Consider the following 18,709-nt stretch of genomic DNA (forward strand, 5'->3'; position numbering starts at 1 on the left):
TTGGAATTTCACGATAGCAGGCAGTATGTTTTCTCCTCTCTTAATATTCCTGCTGTCAGAGGCCAGACGTCACCCTCCTTTTTCAAGGTGGCACCTAGACTCACGCTGTGCTTTTCATAGGGCTTGCCCATTATTTGTGCCCGTTAGAGGTGCCCCATAGAGGTTGGCCAATCCTGAGTCGGTGCCCTGAGAGGGTGGCCAATCCTGAGTCAGATTCCTCTCAGGTACACTTGAAGCGGCACGCCAGTCCTGTTTCATGTGCCTCTAGCCTAGACAGATATATACTTCTATATTCAGGTTTAATGAAAGTACGTGCGAAAAAGGGACTTAAAGTGCATGGCTATGTGCAGAGCACAGTGGTGGCTCACAGCCTAACGATTGGAAGGATGGTGTGGAAAGCGTAAAATCGCTTGGGGACAAAAGTCCTACAGTGCCACTTCACCTAAAGCCTGATGCACGCTTCCCGTTCCCCTTGCCCAGCAGCCGCAATGCCTCCTAATGAGCTGAGGTGTGTACAGAAAAGAATTTGCATATTCCCAGACAGACGCATGGGAACTGTCCACCTTTTTGATTTTCTGTGCTTTGAGCAGAGACTCTGAAATTTGGGCCTGCTTCCCTCACCGGCCTGGTTCTTGTCCTCTTTCTTAGATTTTGAAAATACCTCTCAGGTCCTCACCCTCGCAATGACGGGGTCTTTGATGTGGTGCCACTCACCCCCAGAGAGCCATATTCTAACTTACTCTGGTTTCTCTTCAAAAAGAAAAAATCTTTCGCCTTTTACTAAAGATTTCCGTGGAGAGGAACATTTACGAGTTTATTCAATTTTTTTAAGCCTTACCACAGGTGAGGCTGTTTATCGTGTGTTTAAAAGAAAAGCATTAGAAATTGGTGAATATATCTGCGAGTTGTCTGCTGCTGTTTTTTGGGGACATGAGCTTAGGTGTTTTATTCCTGAACTCTCTGCTTGCTCATTTGCATCGACAGAGTGCAGGAGAGGTGCATCATGGGAAAGAGCTTGTGCAGTGCATGAGATTGCTTTTCGTGACTATCTTGGAATTTCACGATAGCAGGCAGTATGTTTTCTCCTCTCTTAATATTCCTGCTGTCAGAGGCCAGACGTCACCCTCCTTTTTCAAGGTGGCACCTAGACTCACGCTGTGCTTTTCATAGGGCTTGCCCGTTATTTGTGCACGTTAGAGGTGCCCCATAGAGGTTGGCCAATCCTGAGTCGGTGCCCTGAGAGGGTGGCCAATCCTGAGTCAGATTCCTCTCAGGTACACTTGAAGCGGCACGCCAGTCCTGTTTCATGTGCCTCTAGCCTAGACAGATATATACTTCTATATTCAGGTTTAATGAAAGTACGTGCGAAAAAGGGACTTAAAGTGCATGGCTATGTGCAGAGCACAGTGGTGGCTCACAGCCTAACGATTGGAAGGATGGTGTGGAAAGCGTAAAATCGCTGGGGTACAAAAGTCCTACAGTGCCACTTCACCTAAAGCCTGATGCACGCTTCCCGTTCCCCTTGCCCAGCAGCCGCAACGCCTCCTAATGAGCTGAGGTGTGTACAGAAAAGAATTTGCATATTCCCAGACAGACGCATGGGAACTGACCACCTTTTTGATTTTCTGTGCTTTGAGCAGAGACTCTGAAATTTGGGCCTGCTTCCCTCACCGGCCTGGTTCTTGTCCTCTTTCTTAGATTTTGAAAATACCTCTCAGGTCCTCACCCTCGCAATGACGGGGTCTTTGATGTGGTGCCACTTACCCCCAGAGAGCCATATTCTAACTTACTCTGGTTTCTCTTCAAAACGAAAAAATCTTTCGCCTTTTACTAAAGATTTCCGTGGAGAGGAACATTTACGAGTTTATTCAATTTTTTTAAGCCTTACCACCGGTGAGGCTGTTTATCTTGTGTTTAAAAGAAAAGCATTAGAAATTGGTGAATATATCTGCTAGTTGTCTGCTGCTGTTTTTTGGGGACATGAGCTTAGGTGTTTTATTCCTGAACTCTCTGCTTGCTCATTTGCATAGACAGAGTGCAGGAGAGGTGCATCATGGGAAAGAGCTTGTGCAGTGCATGAGATTGCTTTTCCTGACTATCTTGGAATTTCACGATAGCAGGCAGTATGTTTTCTCCTCTCTTAATATTCCTGCTGTCAGAGGCCAGACGTCACCCTCCTTTTTCAAGGTGGCACCTAGACTCACGCTGTGCTTTTCATAGGGCTTGCCCGTTATTTGTGCACGTTAGAGGTGCCCCATAGAGGTTGGCCAATCCTGAGTCAGTGCCCTGAGAGGGTGGCCAATCCTGAGTCAGATTCCTCTCAGGTACACTTGAAGCGGCACGCCAGTCCTGTTTCATGTGCCTCTAGCCTAGACAGATATATACTTCTATATTCAGGTTTAATGAAAGTACGTGCGAAAAAGGGACTTAAAGTGCATGGCTATGTGCAGAGCACAGTGGTGGCTCACAGCCTAACGATTGGAAGGATGGTGTGGAAAGCGTAAAATCGCTGGGGTACAAAAGTCCTACAGTGCCACTTCACCTAAAGCCTGATGCACGCTTCCCGTTCCCCTTGCCCAGCAGCCGCAACGCCTCCTAATGAGCTGAGGTGTGTACAGAAAAGAATTTGCATATTCCCAGACAGACGCATGGGAACTGTCCACCTTTTTGATTTTCTGTGCTTTGAGCAGAGACTCTGAAATTTGGGCCTGCTTCCCTCACCGGCCTGGTTCTTGTCCTCTTTCTTAGATTTTGAAAATACCTCTCAGGTCCTCACCCTCGCAATGACGGGGTCTTTGATGTGGTGCCACTTACCCCCAGAGAGCCATATTCTAACTTACTCTGGTTTCTCTTCAAAACGATAAAATCTTTCGCCTTTTACTAAAGATTTCCGTGGAGAGGAATATTTACGAGTTTATTCAATTTTTTTAAGCCTTACCACCGGTGAGGCTGTTTATCTTGTGTTTAAAAGAAAAGCATTAGAAATTGGTGAATATATCTGCGAGTTGTCTGCTGCTGTTTTTTGGGGACATGAGCTTAGGTGTTTTATTCCTGAACTCTCTGCTTGCTCATTTGCATAGACAGAGTGCAGGAGAGGTGCATCATGGGAAAGAGCTTGTGCAGTGCATGAGATTGCTTTTCGTGACTATCTTGGAATTTCACGATAGCAGGCAGTATGTTTTCTCCTCTCTTAATATTCCTGCTGTCAGAGGCCAGACGTCACCCTCCTTTTTCAAGGTGGCACCTAGACTCACGCTGTGCTTTTCATAGGGCTTGCCCATTATTTGTGCCCGTTAGAGGTGCCCCATAGAGGTTGGCCAATCCTGAGTCGGTGCCCTGAGAGGGTGGCCAATCCTGAGTCAGATTCCTCTCAGGTACACTTGAAGCGGCACGCCAGTCCTGTTTCATGTGCCTCTAGCCTAGACAGATATATACTTCTATATTCAGGTTTAATGAAAGTACGTGCGAAAAAGGGACTTAAAGTGCATGGCTATGTGCAGAGCACAGTGGTGGCTCACAGCCTAACGATTGGAAGGATGGTGTGGAAAGCGTAAAATCGCTGGGGGACAAAAGTCCTACAGTGCCACTTCACCTAAAGCCTGATGCACGCTTCCCGTTCCCCTTGCCCAGCAGCCGCAATGCCTCCTAATGAGCTGAGGTGTGTACAGAAAAGAATTTGCATATTCCCAGACAGACGCATGGGAACTGTCCACCTTTTTGATTTTCTGTGCTTTGAGCAGAGACTCTGAAATTTGGGCCTGCTTCCCTCACCGGCCTGGTTCTTGTCCTCTTTCTTAGATTTTGAAAATACCTCTCAGGTCCTCACCCTCGCAATGACGGGGTCTTTGATGTGGTGCCACTCACCCCCAGAGAGCCATATTCTAACTTACTCTGGTTTCTCTTCAAAACGAAAAAATCTTTCGCCTTTTACTAAAGATTTCCGTGGAGAGGAACATTTACGAGTTTATTCAATTTTTTTAAGCCTTACCACAGGTGAGGCTGTTTATCGTGTGTTTAAAAGAAAAGCTTTAGAAATTGGTGAATATATCTGCGAGTTGTCTGCTGCTGTTTTTTGGGGACATGAGCTTAGGTGTTTTATTCCTGAACTCTCTGCTTGCTCATTTGCATCGACAGAGTGCAGGAGAGGTGCATCATGGGAAAGAGCTTGTGCAGTGCATGAGATTGCTTTTCGTGACTATCTTGGAATTTCACGATAGCAGGCAGTATGTTTTCTCCTCTCTTAATATTCCTGCTGTCAGAGGCCAGACGTCACCCTCCTTTTTCAAGGTGGCACCTAGACTCACGCTGTGCTTTTCATAGGGCTTGCCCGTTATTTGTGCACGTTAGAGGTGCCCCATAGAGGTTGGCCAATCCTGAGTCGGTGCCCTGAGAGGGTGGCCAATCCTGAGTCAGATTCCTCTCAGGTACACTTGAAGCGGCACGCCAGTCCTGTTTCATGTGCCTCTAGCCTAGACAGATATATACTTCTATATTCAGGTTTAATGAAAGTACGTGCGAAAAAGGGACTTAAAGTGCATGGCTATGTGCAGAGCACAGTGGTGGCTCACAGCCTAACGATTGGAAGGATGGTGTGGAAAGCGTAAAATCGCTGGGGGACAAAAGTCCTACAGTGCCACTTCACCTAAAGCCTGATGCACGCTTCCCGTTCCCCTTGCCCAGCAGCCGCAACGCCTCCTAATGAGCTGAGGTGTGTACAGAAAAGAATTTGCATATTCCCAGACAGACGCATGGGAACTGTCCACCTTTTTGATTTTCTGTGCTTTGAGCAGAGACTCTGAAATTTGGGCCTGCTTCCCTCACCGGCCTGGTTCTTGTCCTCTTTCTTAGATTTTGAAAATACCTCTCAGGTCCTCACCCTCGCAATGACGGGGTCTTTGATGTGGTGCTACTTACCCCCAGAGAGCCATATTCTAACTTACTTTGGTTTTCTCTTCAAAACGAGAAAAATCTTTCGCCTTTTACTAAAGATTTCCGTGGAGAGGAACATTTACGAGTTTATTCAATTTTTTTAAGCCTTACCACCGGTGAGGCTGTTTATCTTGTGTTTAAAAGAAAAGCATTAGAAATTGGTGAATATATCTGCGAGTTGTCTGCTGCTGTTTTTTGGGGACATGAGCTTAGGTGTTTTATTCCTGAACTCTCTGCTTGCTCATTTGTATAGACAGAGTGCAGGAGAGGTGCATCATGGGCAAGAGCTTGTGCAGTGCATGAGATTGCTTTTCGTGACTATCTTGGAATTTCACGATAGCAGGCAGTATGTTTTCTTCTCTCTTAATATTCCTGCTGTCAGAGGCCAGACGTCACCCTCCTTTTTCAAGGTGGCACCTAGACTCACGCTGTGCTTTTCATAGGGCTTGCCCGTTATTTGTGCCCGTTAGAGGTTGGCCAATCCTGAGTCGGTGCCCTGAGAGGGTGGCCAATCATGAGTCAGATTCCTCTCAGGTACACTTGAAGCGGCACGCCAGTCCTGTTTCATGTGCCTCTAGCCTAGACAGATATATACTTCTATATTCAGGTTTAATGAAAGTACGTGCGAAAAAGGGACTTAAAGTGCATGGCTATGTGCAGAGCACAGTGGTGGCTCACAGCCTATCGATTGGAAGGATGGTGTGGAAAGCGTAAAATCGCTGGGGGACAAAAGTCCTACAGTGTCACTTCACCTAAAGCCTGATGCACGCTTCCCGTTCCCCTTGCCCAGCAGCCACAACGCCTCCTAATGAGCTGAGGTGTGTACAGAAAAGAATTTGCATATTTCCAGACAGACGCATGGGAACTGTCCACCTTTTTGATTTTCTGTGCTTTGAGCAGAGACTCTGAAATTTGGGCCTGCTTCCCTCACCGGCCTGGTTCTTGTCCTCTTTCTTAGATTTTGAAAATACCTCTCAGGTCCTCACCCTCGCAATGACGGGGTCTTTGATGTGGTGCCACTTACCCCCAGAGAGCCATATTCTAACTTACTCTGGTTTCTCTTCAAAACGAAAAAATCTTTCGCCTTTTACTAAAGATTTCCGTGGAGAGGAACATTTACGAGTTTATTCAATTTTTTTAAGCCTTACCACCGGTGAGGCTGTTTATCTTGTGTTTAAAAGAAAAGCATTAGAAATTGGTGAATATATCTGCGAGTTGTCTGCTGCTGTTTTTTGGGGACATGAGCTTAGGTGTTTTATTCCTGAACTCTCTGCTTGCTCATTTGCATAGACAGAGTGCAGGAGAGGTGCATCATGGGAAAGAGCTTGTGCAGTGCATGAGATTGCTTTTCCTGACTATCTTGGAATTTCACGATAGCAGGCAGTATGTTTTCTCCTCTCTTAATATTCCTGCTGTCAGAGGCCAGACGTCACCCTCCTTTTTCAAGGTGGCACCTAGACTCACGCTGTGCTTTTCATAGGGCTTGCCCGTTATTTGTGCACGTTAGAGGTGCCCCATAGAGGTTGGCCAATCCTGAGTCAGTGCCCTGAGAGGGTGGCCAATCCTGAGTCAGATTCCTCTCAGGTACACTTGAAGCGGCACGCCAGTCCTGTTTCATGTGCCTCTAGCCTAGACAGATATATACTTCTATATTCAGGTTTAATGAAAGTACGTGCGAAAAAGGGACTTAAAGTGCATGGCTATGTGCAGAGCACAGTGGTGGCTCACAGCCTAACGATTGGAAGGATGGTGTGGAAAGCGTAAAATCGCTGGGGTACAAAAGTCCTACAGTGCCACTTCACCTAAAGCCTGATGCACGCTTCCCGTTCCCCTTGCCCAGCAGCCGCAACGCCTCCTAATGAGCTGAGGTGTGTACAGAAAAGAATTTGCATATTCCCAGACAGACGCATGGGAACTGTCCACCTTTTTGATTTTCTGTGCTTTGAGCAGAGACTCTGAAATTTGGGCCTGCTTCCCTCACCGGCCTGGTTCTTGTCCTCTTTCTTAGATTTTGAAAATACCTCTCAGGTCCTCACCCTCGCAATGACGGGGTCTTTGATGTGGTGCCACTTACCCCCAGAGAGCCATATTCTAACTTACTCTGGTTTCTCTTCAAAACGATAAAATCTTTCGCCTTTTACTAAAGATTTCCGTGGAGAGGAATATTTACGAGTTTATTCAATTTTTTTAAGCCTTACCACCGGTGAGGCTGTTTATCTTGTGTTTAAAAGAAAAGCATTAGAAATTGGTGAATATATCTGCGAGTTGTCTGCTGCTGTTTTTTGGGGACATGAGCTTAGGTGTTTTATTCCTGAACTCTCTGCTTGCTCATTTGCATAGACAGAGTGCAGGAGAGGTGCATCATGGGAAAGAGCTTGTGCAGTGCATGAGATTGCTTTTCGTGACTATCTTGGAATTTCACGATAGCAGGCAGTATGTTTTCTCCTCTCTTAATATTCCTGCTGTCAGAGGCCAGACGTCACCCTCCTTTTTCAAGGTGGCACCTAGACTCACGCTGTGCTTTTCATAGGGCTTGCCCATTATTTGTGCCCGTTAGAGGTGCCCCATAGAGGTTGGCCAATCCTGAGTCGGTGCCCTGAGAGGGTGGCCAATCCTGAGTCAGATTCCTCTCAGGTACACTTGAAGCGGCACGCCAGTCCTGTTTCATGTGCCTCTAGCCTAGACAGATATATACTTCTATATTCAGGTTTAATGAAAGTACGTGCGAAAAAGGGACTTAAAGTGCATGGCTATGTGCAGAGCACAGTGGTGGCTCACAGCCTAACGATTGGAAGGATGGTGTGGAAAGCGTAAAATCGCTTGGGGACAAAAGTCCTACAGTGCCACTTCACCTAAAGCCTGATGCACGCTTCCCGTTCCCCTTGCCCAGCAGCCGCAATGCCTCCTAATGAGCTGAGGTGTGTACAGAAAAGAATTTGCATATTCCCAGACAGACGCATGGGAACTGTCCACCTTTTTGATTTTCTGTGCTTTGAGCAGAGACTCTGAAATTTGGGCCTGCTTCCCTCACCGGCCTGGTTCTTGTCCTCTTTCTTAGATTTTGAAAATACCTCTCAGGTCCTCACCCTCGCAATGACGGGGTCTTTGATGTGGTGCCACTCACCCCCAGAGAGCCATATTCTAACTTACTCTGGTTTCTCTTCAAAAAGAAAAAATCTTTCGCCTTTTACTAAAGATTTCCGTGGAGAGGAACATTTACGAGTTTATTCAATTTTTTTAAGCCTTACCACAGGTGAGGCTGTTTATCGTGTGTTTAAAAGAAAAGCATTAGAAATTGGTGAATATATCTGCGAGTTGTCTGCTGCTGTTTTTTGGGGACATGAGCTTAGGTGTTTTATTCCTGAACTCTCTGCTTGCTCATTTGCATCGACAGAGTGCAGGAGAGGTGCATCATGGGAAAGAGCTTGTGCAGTGCATGAGATTGCTTTTCGTGACTATCTTGGAATTTCACGATAGCAGGCAGTATGTTTTCTCCTCTCTTAATATTCCTGCTGTCAGAGGCCAGACGTCACCCTCCTTTTTCAAGGTGGCACCTAGACTCACGCTGTGCTTTTCATAGGGCTTGCCCGTTATTTGTGCACGTTAGAGGTGCCCCATAGAGGTTGGCCAATCCTGAGTCGGTGCCCTGAGAGGGTGGCCAATCCTGAGTCAGATTCCTCTCAGGTACACTTGAAGCGGCACGCCAGTCCTGTTTCATGTGCCTCTAGCCTAGACAGATATATACTTCTATATTCAGGTTTAATGAAAGTACGTGCGAAAAAGGGACTTAAAGTGCATGGCTATGTGCAGAGCACAGTGGTGGCTCACAGCCTAACGATTGGAAGGATGGTGTGGAAAGCGTAAAATCGCTGGGGTACAAAAGTCCTACAGTGCCACTTCACCTAAAGCCTGATGCACGCTTCCCGTTCCCCTTGCCCAGCAGCCGCAACGCCTCCTAATGAGCTGAGGTGTGTACAGAAAAGAATTTGCATATTCCCAGACAGACGCATGGGAACTGACCACCTTTTTGATTTTCTGTGCTTTGAGCAGAGACTCTGAAATTTGGGCCTGCTTCCCTCACCGGCCTGGTTCTTGTCCTCTTTCTTAGATTTTGAAAATACCTCTCAGGTCCTCACCCTCGCAATGACGGGGTCTTTGATGTGGTGCCACTTACCCCCAGAGAGCCATATTCTAACTTACTCTGGTTTCTCTTCAAAACGAAAAAATCTTTCGCCTTTTACTAAAGATTTCCGTGGAGAGGAACATTTACGAGTTTATTCAATTTTTTTAAGCCTTACCACCGGTGAGGCTGTTTATCTTGTGTTTAAAAGAAAAGCATTAGAAATTGGTGAATATATCTGCTAGTTGTCTGCTGCTGTTTTTTGGGGACATGAGCTTAGGTGTTTTATTCCTGAACTCTCTGCTTGCTCATTTGCATAGACAGAGTGCAGGAGAGGTGCATCATGGGAAAGAGCTTGTGCAGTGCATGAGATTGCTTTTCGTGACTATCTTGGAATTTCACGATAGCAGGCAGTATGTTTTCTCCTCTCTTAATATTCCTGCTGTCAGAGGCCAGACGTCACCCTCCATTTTCAAGGTGGCACCTAGACTCACGCTGTGCTTTTCAAAGGGCTTGCCCGTTATTTGTGCCCGTTAGAGGTGCCCCATAGAGGTTGGCCAATCCTGAGTCGGTGCCCTGAGAGGGTGGCCAATCATGAGTCAGATTCCTCTCAGGTACACTTGAAGCGGCACGCCAGTCCTGTTTCTTGTGCCTCTAGCCTAGACAGATATATACTTCTATATTCAGGTTTAATGAAAGTACGTGCGAAAAAGGGACTTAAAGTGCATGGCTATGTGCAGAGCACAGTGGTGGCTCACAGCCTATCGATTGGAAGGATGGTGTGGAAAGCGTAAAATCGCTGGGGGACAAAAGTCCTACAGTGTCACTTCACCTAAAGCCTGATGCACGCTTCCCGTTCCCCTTGCCCAGCAGCCGCAACGCCTCCTAATGAGCTGAGGTGTGTACAGAAAAGAATTTGCATATTTCCAGACAGACGCATGGGAACTGTCCACCTTTTTGATTTTCTGTGCTTTGAGCAGAGACTCTGAAAATTGGGCCTGCTTCCCTCACTGGCCTGGTTCTTGTCCTCTTTCTTAGAGCCTAAAAATACCTCTCAGGTCCTCACCCTCGCAATGACGGGGTCTTTGATGTGGTGCCACTTACCCCCAGAGAGCCATATTCTAACTTACTCTGGTTTCTCTTCAAAATGAAAAAATCTTTCGCTTTTTACTAAAGATTTCCGTGGATAGGAACATTTACGAGTTTATTCAATTTTTTTAAGCCTTACCACAGGTGAGGCTGTTTATCGTGTGTTTAAAAGAAAAGCATTAGAAATTGGTGAATATATCTGCGAGTTGTCTGCTGCTGTTTTTTGGGGACATGAGCTTAGGTGTTTTATTCCTGAACTCTCTGCTTGCTCATTTGCATCGACAGAGTGCAGGAGAGGTGCATCATGGGACAGAGCTTGTGCAGTGCATGAGATTGCTTTTCGTGACTATCTTGGAATTTCACGATAGCAGGCAGTATGTTTTCTCCTCTCTTAATATTCCTGCTGTCAGAGGCCAGACGTCACCCTCCTTTTTCAAGGTGGCACCTAGACTCACGCTGTGCTTTTCATAGGGCTTGCCCGTTATTTGTGCACGTTAGAGGTGCCCCATAGAGGTTGGCCAATCCTGAGTCGGTGCCCTGAGAGGGTGGCCAATCCTGAGTCAGATTCCTCTCAGGTACACTTGAAGCGGCACGCCAGTCCTGTTTCATGTGCCTCTAGCCTAGACAGATATATACTTCTATATTCAGGTTTAATGAAAGTACGTGCGAAAAAGGGACTTAAAGTGCATGGCTATGTGCAGAGCACAGTGGTGGCTCACAGCCTAACGATTGTAAGGATGGTGTGGAAAGCGTAAAATCGCTGGGGTACAAAAGTCCTACAGTGCCACTTCACCTAAAGCCTGATGCACTCTTCCCGTTCCCCTTGCCCAGCAGCCGCAACGCCTCCTAATGAGCTGAGGTGTGTACAGAAAAGAATTTGCATATTCCCAGACAGACGCATGGGAACTGTCCACCTTTTTGATTTTCTGTGCTTTGAGCAGAGACTCTGAAATTTGGGCCTGCTTCCCTCACTGGCCTGGTTCTTGTCCTCTTTCTTAGAGCCTAAAAATACCTCTCAGGTCCTCACCCTCGCAATGACGGGGTCTTTGATGTGGTGCCACTTACCCCCAGAGAGCCATATTCTAACTTACTCTGGTTTCTCTTCAAAACGAAAAAATCTTTCGCCTTTTACTAAAGATTTCCGTGGAGAGGAACATTTACGAGTTTATTCAATTTTTTTAAGCCTTACCACAGGTGAGGCTGTTTATCGTGTGTTTAAAAGAAAAGCATTAGAAATTGGTGAATATATCTGCGAGTTGTCTGCTGCTGTTTTTTGGGGACATGAGCTTAGGTGTTTTATTCCTGAACTCTCTGCTTGCTCATTTGCATCGACAGAGTGCAGGAGAGGTGCATCATGGGAAAGAGCTTGTGCAGTGCATGAGATTGCTTTTCGTGACTATCTTGGAATTTCATGATAGCAGGCAGTATGTTTTCTCCTCTCTTAATATTCCTGCTTTCAGAGGCCAGACGTCACCCTCCTTTTTCAAGGTGGCACCTAGACTCACGCTGTGCTTTTCATAGGGCTTGCCCGTTATTTGTGCACGTTAGAGGTGCCCCATAGAGGTTGGCCAATCCTGAGTCGGTGCCCTGAGAGGGTGGCCAATCCTGAGTCAGATTCCTCTCAGGTACACTTGAAGCGGCACGCCAGTCCTGTTTCATGTGCCTCTAGCCTAGACAGATATATACTTCTATATTCAGGTTTAATGAAAGTACGTACGAAAAAGGGACTTAAAGTGCATGGCTATGTGCAGAGCACAGTGGTGGCTCACAGCCTATCGATTGGAAGGATGGTGTGGAAAGCGTAAAATCGCTGGGGGACAAAAGTCCTACAGTGTCACTTCACCTAAAGCCTGATGCACGCTTCCCGTTCCCCTTGCCCAGCAGCCGCAACGCCTCCTAATGAGCTGAGGTGTGTACAGAAAAGAATTTGCATATTTCCAGACAGACGCATGGGAACTGTCCACCTTTTTGATTTTCTGTGCTTTGAGCAGAGACTCTGAAAATTGGGCCTGCTTCCCTCACTGGCCTGGTTCTTGTCCTCTTTCTTAGAGCCTAAAAATACCTCTCAGGTCCTCACCCTCGCAATGACGGGGTCTTTGATGTGGTGCCACTTACCCCCAGAGAGCCATATTCTAACTTACTCTGGTTTCTCTCCAAAACGAAAAAATCTTTTGCCTTTTACTAAAGATTGCCGTGGAGAGGAACATTTACGAGTTTATTCAATTTTTTTAAGCCTTACCACAGGTGAGGCTGTTTATCGTGTGTTTAAAAGAAAAGCATTAGAAATTGGTGAATATATCTGCGAGTTGTCTGCTGCTGTTTTTTGGGGACATGAGCTTAGGTGTTTTATTCCTGAACTCTCTGCTTGCTCATTTGCATAGACAGAGTGCAGGAGAGGTGCATCATGGGAAAGAGCTTGTGCAGTGCATGAGATTGCTTTTCGTGACTATCTTGGAATTTCACGATAGCAGGCAGTATGTTTTCTCCTCTCTTAATATTCCTGCTGTCAGAGGCCAGACGTCACCCTCCTTTTTCAAGGTGGCACCTAGACTCACGCTGTGCTTTTCATAGGGCTTGCCCGTTATTTGTGCACGTTAGAGGTGCCCCATAGAGGTTGGCCAATCCTGAGTCGGTGCCCTGAGAGGGTGGCCAATCCTGAGTCAGATTCCTCTCAGGTACACTTGAAGCGGCACGCCAGTCCTGTTTCATGTGCCTCTAGCCTAGACAGATATATACTTCTATATTCAGGTTTAATGAAAGTACGTGCGAAAAAGGGACTTAAAGTGCATGGCTATGTGCAGAGCACAGTGGTGGCTCACAGCCTAACGATTGGAAGGATGGTGTGGAAAGCGTAAAATCGCTGGGGTACAAAAGTCCTACAGTGCCACTTCACCTAAAGCCTGATGCACGCTTCCCGTTCCCCTTGCCCAGCAGCCGCAACGCCTCCTAATGAGCTGAGGTGTGTACAGAAAAGAATTTGCATATTCCCAGACAGACGCATGGGAACTGTCCACCTTTTTGATTTTCTGTGCTTTGAGCAGAGACTCTGAAATTTGGGCCTGCTTCCCTCACCGGCCTGGTTCTTGTCCTCTTTCTTAGATTTTGAAAATACCTCTCAGGTCCTCACCCTCGCAATGACGGGGTCTTTGATGTGGTGCCACTTACCCCCAGAGAGCCATATTCTAACTTACTCTGGTTTCTCTTCAAAACGAAAAAATCTTTCGCCTTTTACTAAAGATTTCCGTGGAGAGGAACATTTACGAGTTTATTCAATTTTTTTAAGCCTTACCACAGGTGAGGCTGTTTATCGTGTGTTTAAAAGAAAAGCATTAGAAATTGGTGAATATATCTGCGAGTTGTCTGCTGCTGTTTTTTGGGGACATGAGCTTAGGTGTTTTATTCCTGAACTCTCTGCTTGCTCATTTGCATCGACAGAGTGCAGGAGAGGTGCATCATGGGAAAGAGCTTGTGCAGTGCATGAGATTGCTTTTCGTGACTATCTTGGAATTTCACGATAGCAGGCAGTATGTTTTCTCCTCTCTTAATATTCCTGCTGTCAGAGGCCAGACGTCACCCTCCTTTTTCAAGGTGGCACCTAGACTCACGCTGTGCTTTTCATAGGGCTTGCCCGTTATTTGTGCACGTTAGAGGTGCCCCATAGAGGTTGGCCAATCCTGAGTCGGTGCCCTGAGAGGGTGGCCAATCCTGAGTCAGATTCCTCTCAGGTACACTTGAAGCGGCACGCCAGTCCTGTTTCATGTGCCTCTAGCCTAGACAGATATATACTTCTATATTCAGGTTTAATGAAAGTACGTGCGAAAAAGGGACTTAAAGTGCATGGCTATGTGCAGAGCACAGTGGTGGCTCACAGCCTATCGATTGGAAGGATGGTGTGGAAAGCGTAAAATCGCTGGGGGACAAAAGTCCTACAGTGTCACTTCACCTAAAGCCTGATGCACGCTTCCCGTTCCCCTTGCCCAGCAGCCGCAACGCCTCCTAATGAGCTGAGGTGTGTACAGAAAAGAATTTGCATATTTCCAGACAGACGCATGGGAACTGTCCACCTTTTTGATTTTCTGTGCTTTGAGCAGAGACTCTGAAAATTGGGCCTGCTTCCCTCACTGGCCTGGTTCTTGTCCTCTTTCTTAGAGCCTAAAAATACCTCTCAGGTCCTCACCCTCGCAATGACGGGGTCTTTGATGTGGTGCCACTTACCCCCAGTGAGCCATATTCTAACTTACTCTGGTTTCTCTTCAAAACGAAAAAATCTTTCGCCTTTTACTAAAGATTTCCGTGGAGAGGAACATTTACGAGTTTATTCAATTTTTTTAAGCCTTACCACAGGTGAGGCTGTTTATCGTGTGTTTAAAAGAAAAGCATTAGAAATTGGTGAATATATCTGCGAGTTGTCTGCTGCTGTTTTTTGGGGACATGAGCTTAGGTGTTTTATTCCTGAACTCTCTGCTTGCTCATTTGCATCGACAGAGTGCAGGAGAGGTGCATCATGGGAAAGAGCTTGTGCAGTGCATGAGATTGCTTTTCGTGACTATCTTGGAATTTCACGATAGCAGGCAGTATGTTTTCTCCTCTCTTAATATTCCTGCTGTCAGAGGCCAGACGTCACCCTCCTTTTTCAAGGTGGCACCTAGACTCACGCTGTGCTTTTCATAGGGCTTGCCCGTTATTTGTGCACGTTAGAGGTGCCCCATAGAGGTTGGCCAATCCTGAGTCGGTGCCCTGAGAGGGTGGCCAATCCTGAGTCAGATTCCTCTCAGGTACACTTGAAGCGGCACGCCAGTCCTGTTTCATGTGCCTCTAACCTAGACAGATATATACTTCTATATTCAGGTTTAAGGAAAGTACGTGCGAAAAAGGGACTTAAAGTGCATGGCTATGTGCAGAGCACAGTGGTGGCTCACAGCCTAACGATTGGAAGGATGGTGTGGAAAGCGTAAAATCGCTGGGGGACAAAAGTCCTACAGTGCCACTTCACCTAAAGCCTGATGCACGCTTCCCGTTCCCCTTGCCCAGCAGCCGCAACGCCTCCTAATGAGCTGAGGTGTGTACAGAAAAGAATTTGCATATTCCCAGACAGACGCATGGGAACTGTCCACCTTTTTGATTTTCTGTGCTTTGAGCAGAAACTCTGAAATTTGGGCCTGCTTCCCTCACCGGCCTGGTTCTTGTCCTCTTTCTTAGATTTTGAAAATACCTCTCAGGTCCTCACCCTCGCAATGACGGGGTCTTTGATGTGGTGCTACTTACCCCCAGAGAGCCATATTCTAACTTACTTTGGTTTTCTCTTCAAAACGAGAAAAATCTTTCGCCTTTTACTAAAGATTTCCGTGGAGAGGAACATTTACGAGTTTATTCAATTTTTTTAAGCCTTACCACCGGTGAGGCTGTTTATCTTGTGTTTAAAAGAAAAGCATTAGAAATTGGTGAATATATCTGCGAGTTGTCTGCTGCTGTTTTTTGGGGACATGAGCTTAGGTGTTTTATTCCTGAACTCTCTGCTTGCTCATTTGCATAGACAGAGTGCAGGAGAGGTGCATCATGGGAAAGAGCTTGTGCAGTGCATGAGATTGCTTTTCGTGACTATCTTGGAATTTCACGATAGCAGGCAGTATGTTTTCTCCTCTCTTAATATTCCTGCTGTCAGAGGCCAGACGTCACCCTCCTTTTTCAAGGTGGCACCTAGACTCACGCTGTGCTTTTCATAGGGCTTGCCCATTATTTGTGCCCGTTAGAGGTGCCCCATAGAGGTTGGCCAATCCTGAGTCGGTGCCCTGAGAGGGTGGCCAATCCTGAGTCAGATTCCTCTCAGGTACACTTGAAGCGGCACGCCAGTCCTGTTTCATGTGCCTCTAGCCTAGACAGATATATACTTCTATATTCAGGTTTAATGAAAGTACGTGCGAAAAAGGGACTTAAAGTGCATGGCTATGTGCAGAGCACAGTGGTGGCTCACAGCCTAACGATTGGAAGGATGGTGTGGAAAGCGTAAAATCGCTGGGGGACAAAAGTCCTACAGTGCCACTTCACCTAAAGCCTGATGCACGCTTCCCGTTCCCCTTGCCCAGCAGCCGCAATGCCTCCTAATGAGCTGAGGTGTGTACAGAAAAGAATTTGCATATTCCCAGACAGACGCATAGGAACTGTCCACCTTTTTGATTTTCTGTGCTTTGAGCAGAGACTCTGAAATTTGGGCCTGCTTCCCTCACCGGCCTGGTTCTTGTCCTCTTTCTTAGATTTTGAAAATACCTCTCAGGTCCTCACCCTCGCAATGACGGGGTCTTTGATGTGGTGCCACTTACCCCCAGAGAGCCATATTCTAACTTACTCTGGTTTCTCTTCAAAACGAAAAAATCTTTCGCCTTTTACTAAAGATTTCCGTGGAGAGGAACATTTACGAGTTTATTCAATTTTTTTAAGCCTTACCACCGGTGAGGCTGTTTATCTTGTGTTTAAAAGAAAAGCATTAGAAATTGGTGAATATATCTGCGAGTTGTCTGCTGCTGTTTTTTGGGGACATGAGCTTAGGTGTTTTATTCCTGAACTCTCTGCTTGCTCATTTGCATCGACAGAGTGCAGGAGAGGTGCATCATGGGAAAGAGCTTGTGCAGTGCATGAGATTGCTTTTCGTGACTATCTTGGAATTTCACGATAGCAGGCAGTATGTTTTCTCCTCTCTTAATATTCCTGCTGTCAGAGGCCAGACGTCACCCTCCTTTTTCAAGGTGGCACCTAGACTCACGCTGTGCTTTTCATAGGGCTTGCCCGTTATTTGTGCACGTTAGAGGTGCCCCATAGAGGTTGGCCAATCCTGAGTCGGTGCCCTGAGAGGGTGGCCAATCCTGAGTCAGATTCCTCTCAGGTACACTTGAAGCGGCACGCCAGTCCTGTTTCATGTGCCTCTAGCCTAGACAGATATATACTTCTATATTCAGGTTTAATGAAAGTACGTGCGAAAAAGGGACTTAAAGTGCATGGCTATGTGCAGAGCACAGTGGTGGCTCACAGCCTAACGATTGGAAGGATGGTGTGGAAAGCGTAAAATCGCTGGGGTACAAAAGTCCTACAGTGCCACTTCACCTAAAGCCTGATGCACGCTTCCCGTTCCCCTTGCCCAGCAGCCGCAACGCCTCCTAATGAGCTGAGGTGTGTACAGAAAAGAATTTGCATATTCCCAGACAGACGCATGGGAACTGTCCACCTTTTTGATTTTCTGTGCTTTGAGCAGAGACTCTGAAATTTGGGCCTGCTTCCCTCACCGGCCTGGTTCTTGTCCTCTTTCTTAGATTTTGAAAATACCTCTCAGGTCCTCACCCTCGCAATGACGGGGTCTTTGATGTGGTGCCACTTACCCCCAGAGAGCCATATTCTAACTTACTCTGGTTTCTCTTCAAAATGAAAAAATCTTTCGCCTTTTACTAAAGATTTCCGTGGAGAGGAACATTTACGAGTTTATTCAATTTTTTTAAGCCTTACCACCGGTGAGGCTGTTTATCTTGTGTTTAAAAGAAAAGCATTAGAAATTGGTGAATATATCTGCGAGTTGTCTGCTGCTGTTTTTTGGGGACATGAGCTTAGGTGTTTTATTCCTGAACTCTCTGCTTGCTCATTTGCATAGACAGAGTGCAGGAGAGGTGCATCATGGGAAAGAGCTTGTGCAGTGCATGAGATTGCTTTTCGTGACTATCTTGGAATTTCACGATAGCAGGCAGTATGTTTTCTCCTCTCTTAATATTCCTGCTGTCAGAGGCCAGACGTCACCCTCCTTTTTCAAGGTGGCACCTAGACTCACGCTGTGCTTTTCATAGGGCTTGCCCATTATTTGTGCCCGTTAGAGGTGCCCCATAGAGGTTGGCCAATCCTGAGTCGGTGCCCTGAGAGGGTGGCCAATCCTGAGTCAGATTCCTCTCAGGTACACTTGAAGCGGCACGCCAGTCCTGTTTCATGTGCCTCTAGCCTAGACAGATATACACTTCTATATTCAGGTTTAATGAAAGTACGTGCGAAAAAGGGACTTAAAGTGCATGGCTATGTGCAGAGCACAGTGGTGGCTCACAGCCTAACGATTGGAAGGATGGTGTGGAAAGCGTAAAATCGCTGGGGGACAAAAGTCCTACAGTGCCACTTCACCTAAAGCCTGATGCACGCTTCCCGTTCCCCTTGCCCAGCAGCCGCAATGCCTCCTAATGAGCTGAGGTGTGTACAGAAAAGAATTTGCATATTCCCAGACAGACGCATGGGAACTGTCCACCTTTTTGATTTTCTGTGCTTTGAGCAGAGACTCTGAAATTTGGGCCTGCTTCCCTCACCGGCCTGGTTCTTGTCCTCTTTCTTAGATTTTGAAAATACCTCTCAGGTCCTCACCCTCGCAATGACGGGGTCTTTGATGTGGTGCCACTTACCCCCAGAGAGCCATATTCTAACTTACTCTGGTTTCTCTTCAAAACGAAAAAATCTTTCGCCTTTTACTAAAGATTTCCGTGGAGAGGAACATTTACGAGTTTATTCAATTTTTTTAAGCCTTACCACCGGTGAGGCTGTTTATCTTGTGTTTAA

The 18,709-nt window shown here is 46.5% G+C and overlaps 18 non-coding genes across 18 annotated transcripts; all 18 read left to right on the forward strand.

The window, feature by feature from the left end:
• The first annotated feature begins 736 nt into the window (after window positions 1-736).
• On the forward strand, window positions 737-851 carry LOC144800518 (U5 spliceosomal RNA). Its single transcript, XR_013604414.1, has one exon. It is a non-coding gene; the product is annotated as a U5 spliceosomal RNA (small nuclear RNA).
• Window positions 852-1,786: 935 nt separating this feature from the next.
• Window positions 1,787-1,901, forward strand: LOC144800106 (U5 spliceosomal RNA). Its single transcript, XR_013604023.1, has one exon. It is a non-coding gene; the product is annotated as a U5 spliceosomal RNA (small nuclear RNA).
• Window positions 1,902-2,836: 935 nt separating this feature from the next.
• On the forward strand, window positions 2,837-2,951 carry LOC144800820 (U5 spliceosomal RNA). Its single transcript, XR_013604704.1, has one exon. It is a non-coding gene; the product is annotated as a U5 spliceosomal RNA (small nuclear RNA).
• A 935-nt stretch (window positions 2,952-3,886) lies between these two features.
• Window positions 3,887-4,001, forward strand: LOC144801505 (U5 spliceosomal RNA). The gene has a single exon (XR_013605312.1). It is a non-coding gene; the product is annotated as a U5 spliceosomal RNA (small nuclear RNA).
• A 935-nt stretch (window positions 4,002-4,936) lies between these two features.
• LOC144801058 (U5 spliceosomal RNA) lies at window positions 4,937-5,053 on the forward strand. Its single transcript, XR_013604934.1, has one exon. It is a non-coding gene; the product is annotated as a U5 spliceosomal RNA (small nuclear RNA).
• Window positions 5,054-5,975: 922 nt separating this feature from the next.
• LOC144800107 (U5 spliceosomal RNA) lies at window positions 5,976-6,090 on the forward strand. Its single transcript, XR_013604024.1, has one exon. It is a non-coding gene; the product is annotated as a U5 spliceosomal RNA (small nuclear RNA).
• Window positions 6,091-7,025: 935 nt separating this feature from the next.
• Window positions 7,026-7,140, forward strand: LOC144800821 (U5 spliceosomal RNA). Its single transcript, XR_013604705.1, has one exon. It is a non-coding gene; the product is annotated as a U5 spliceosomal RNA (small nuclear RNA).
• Window positions 7,141-8,075: 935 nt separating this feature from the next.
• Window positions 8,076-8,190, forward strand: LOC144800519 (U5 spliceosomal RNA). Its single transcript, XR_013604415.1, has one exon. It is a non-coding gene; the product is annotated as a U5 spliceosomal RNA (small nuclear RNA).
• A 935-nt stretch (window positions 8,191-9,125) lies between these two features.
• On the forward strand, window positions 9,126-9,240 carry LOC144800108 (U5 spliceosomal RNA). The gene has a single exon (XR_013604025.1). It is a non-coding gene; the product is annotated as a U5 spliceosomal RNA (small nuclear RNA).
• Window positions 9,241-10,175: 935 nt separating this feature from the next.
• On the forward strand, window positions 10,176-10,290 carry LOC144800986 (U5 spliceosomal RNA). Its single transcript, XR_013604864.1, has one exon. It is a non-coding gene; the product is annotated as a U5 spliceosomal RNA (small nuclear RNA).
• A 935-nt stretch (window positions 10,291-11,225) lies between these two features.
• LOC144801506 (U5 spliceosomal RNA) lies at window positions 11,226-11,340 on the forward strand. The gene has a single exon (XR_013605313.1). It is a non-coding gene; the product is annotated as a U5 spliceosomal RNA (small nuclear RNA).
• Window positions 11,341-12,275: 935 nt separating this feature from the next.
• On the forward strand, window positions 12,276-12,390 carry LOC144800756 (U5 spliceosomal RNA). The gene has a single exon (XR_013604642.1). It is a non-coding gene; the product is annotated as a U5 spliceosomal RNA (small nuclear RNA).
• A 935-nt stretch (window positions 12,391-13,325) lies between these two features.
• On the forward strand, window positions 13,326-13,440 carry LOC144801507 (U5 spliceosomal RNA). The gene has a single exon (XR_013605314.1). It is a non-coding gene; the product is annotated as a U5 spliceosomal RNA (small nuclear RNA).
• A 935-nt stretch (window positions 13,441-14,375) lies between these two features.
• LOC144801508 (U5 spliceosomal RNA) lies at window positions 14,376-14,490 on the forward strand. The gene has a single exon (XR_013605315.1). It is a non-coding gene; the product is annotated as a U5 spliceosomal RNA (small nuclear RNA).
• Window positions 14,491-15,425: 935 nt separating this feature from the next.
• On the forward strand, window positions 15,426-15,542 carry LOC144801059 (U5 spliceosomal RNA). The gene has a single exon (XR_013604935.1). It is a non-coding gene; the product is annotated as a U5 spliceosomal RNA (small nuclear RNA).
• A 935-nt stretch (window positions 15,543-16,477) lies between these two features.
• LOC144800109 (U5 spliceosomal RNA) lies at window positions 16,478-16,592 on the forward strand. The gene has a single exon (XR_013604026.1). It is a non-coding gene; the product is annotated as a U5 spliceosomal RNA (small nuclear RNA).
• Window positions 16,593-17,527: 935 nt separating this feature from the next.
• Window positions 17,528-17,642, forward strand: LOC144800488 (U5 spliceosomal RNA). The gene has a single exon (XR_013604385.1). It is a non-coding gene; the product is annotated as a U5 spliceosomal RNA (small nuclear RNA).
• Window positions 17,643-18,577: 935 nt separating this feature from the next.
• Window positions 18,578-18,692, forward strand: LOC144800110 (U5 spliceosomal RNA). Its single transcript, XR_013604027.1, has one exon. It is a non-coding gene; the product is annotated as a U5 spliceosomal RNA (small nuclear RNA).
• The last annotated feature ends 17 nt before the right edge of the window (window positions 18,693-18,709 follow it).

Source organism: Lissotriton helveticus, chromosome 12, assembly GCF_964261635.1.
Source record: "Lissotriton helveticus chromosome 12, aLisHel1.1, whole genome shotgun sequence".
NCBI classification, from domain to species: domain Eukaryota; kingdom Metazoa; phylum Chordata; class Amphibia; order Caudata; family Salamandridae; genus Lissotriton; species Lissotriton helveticus.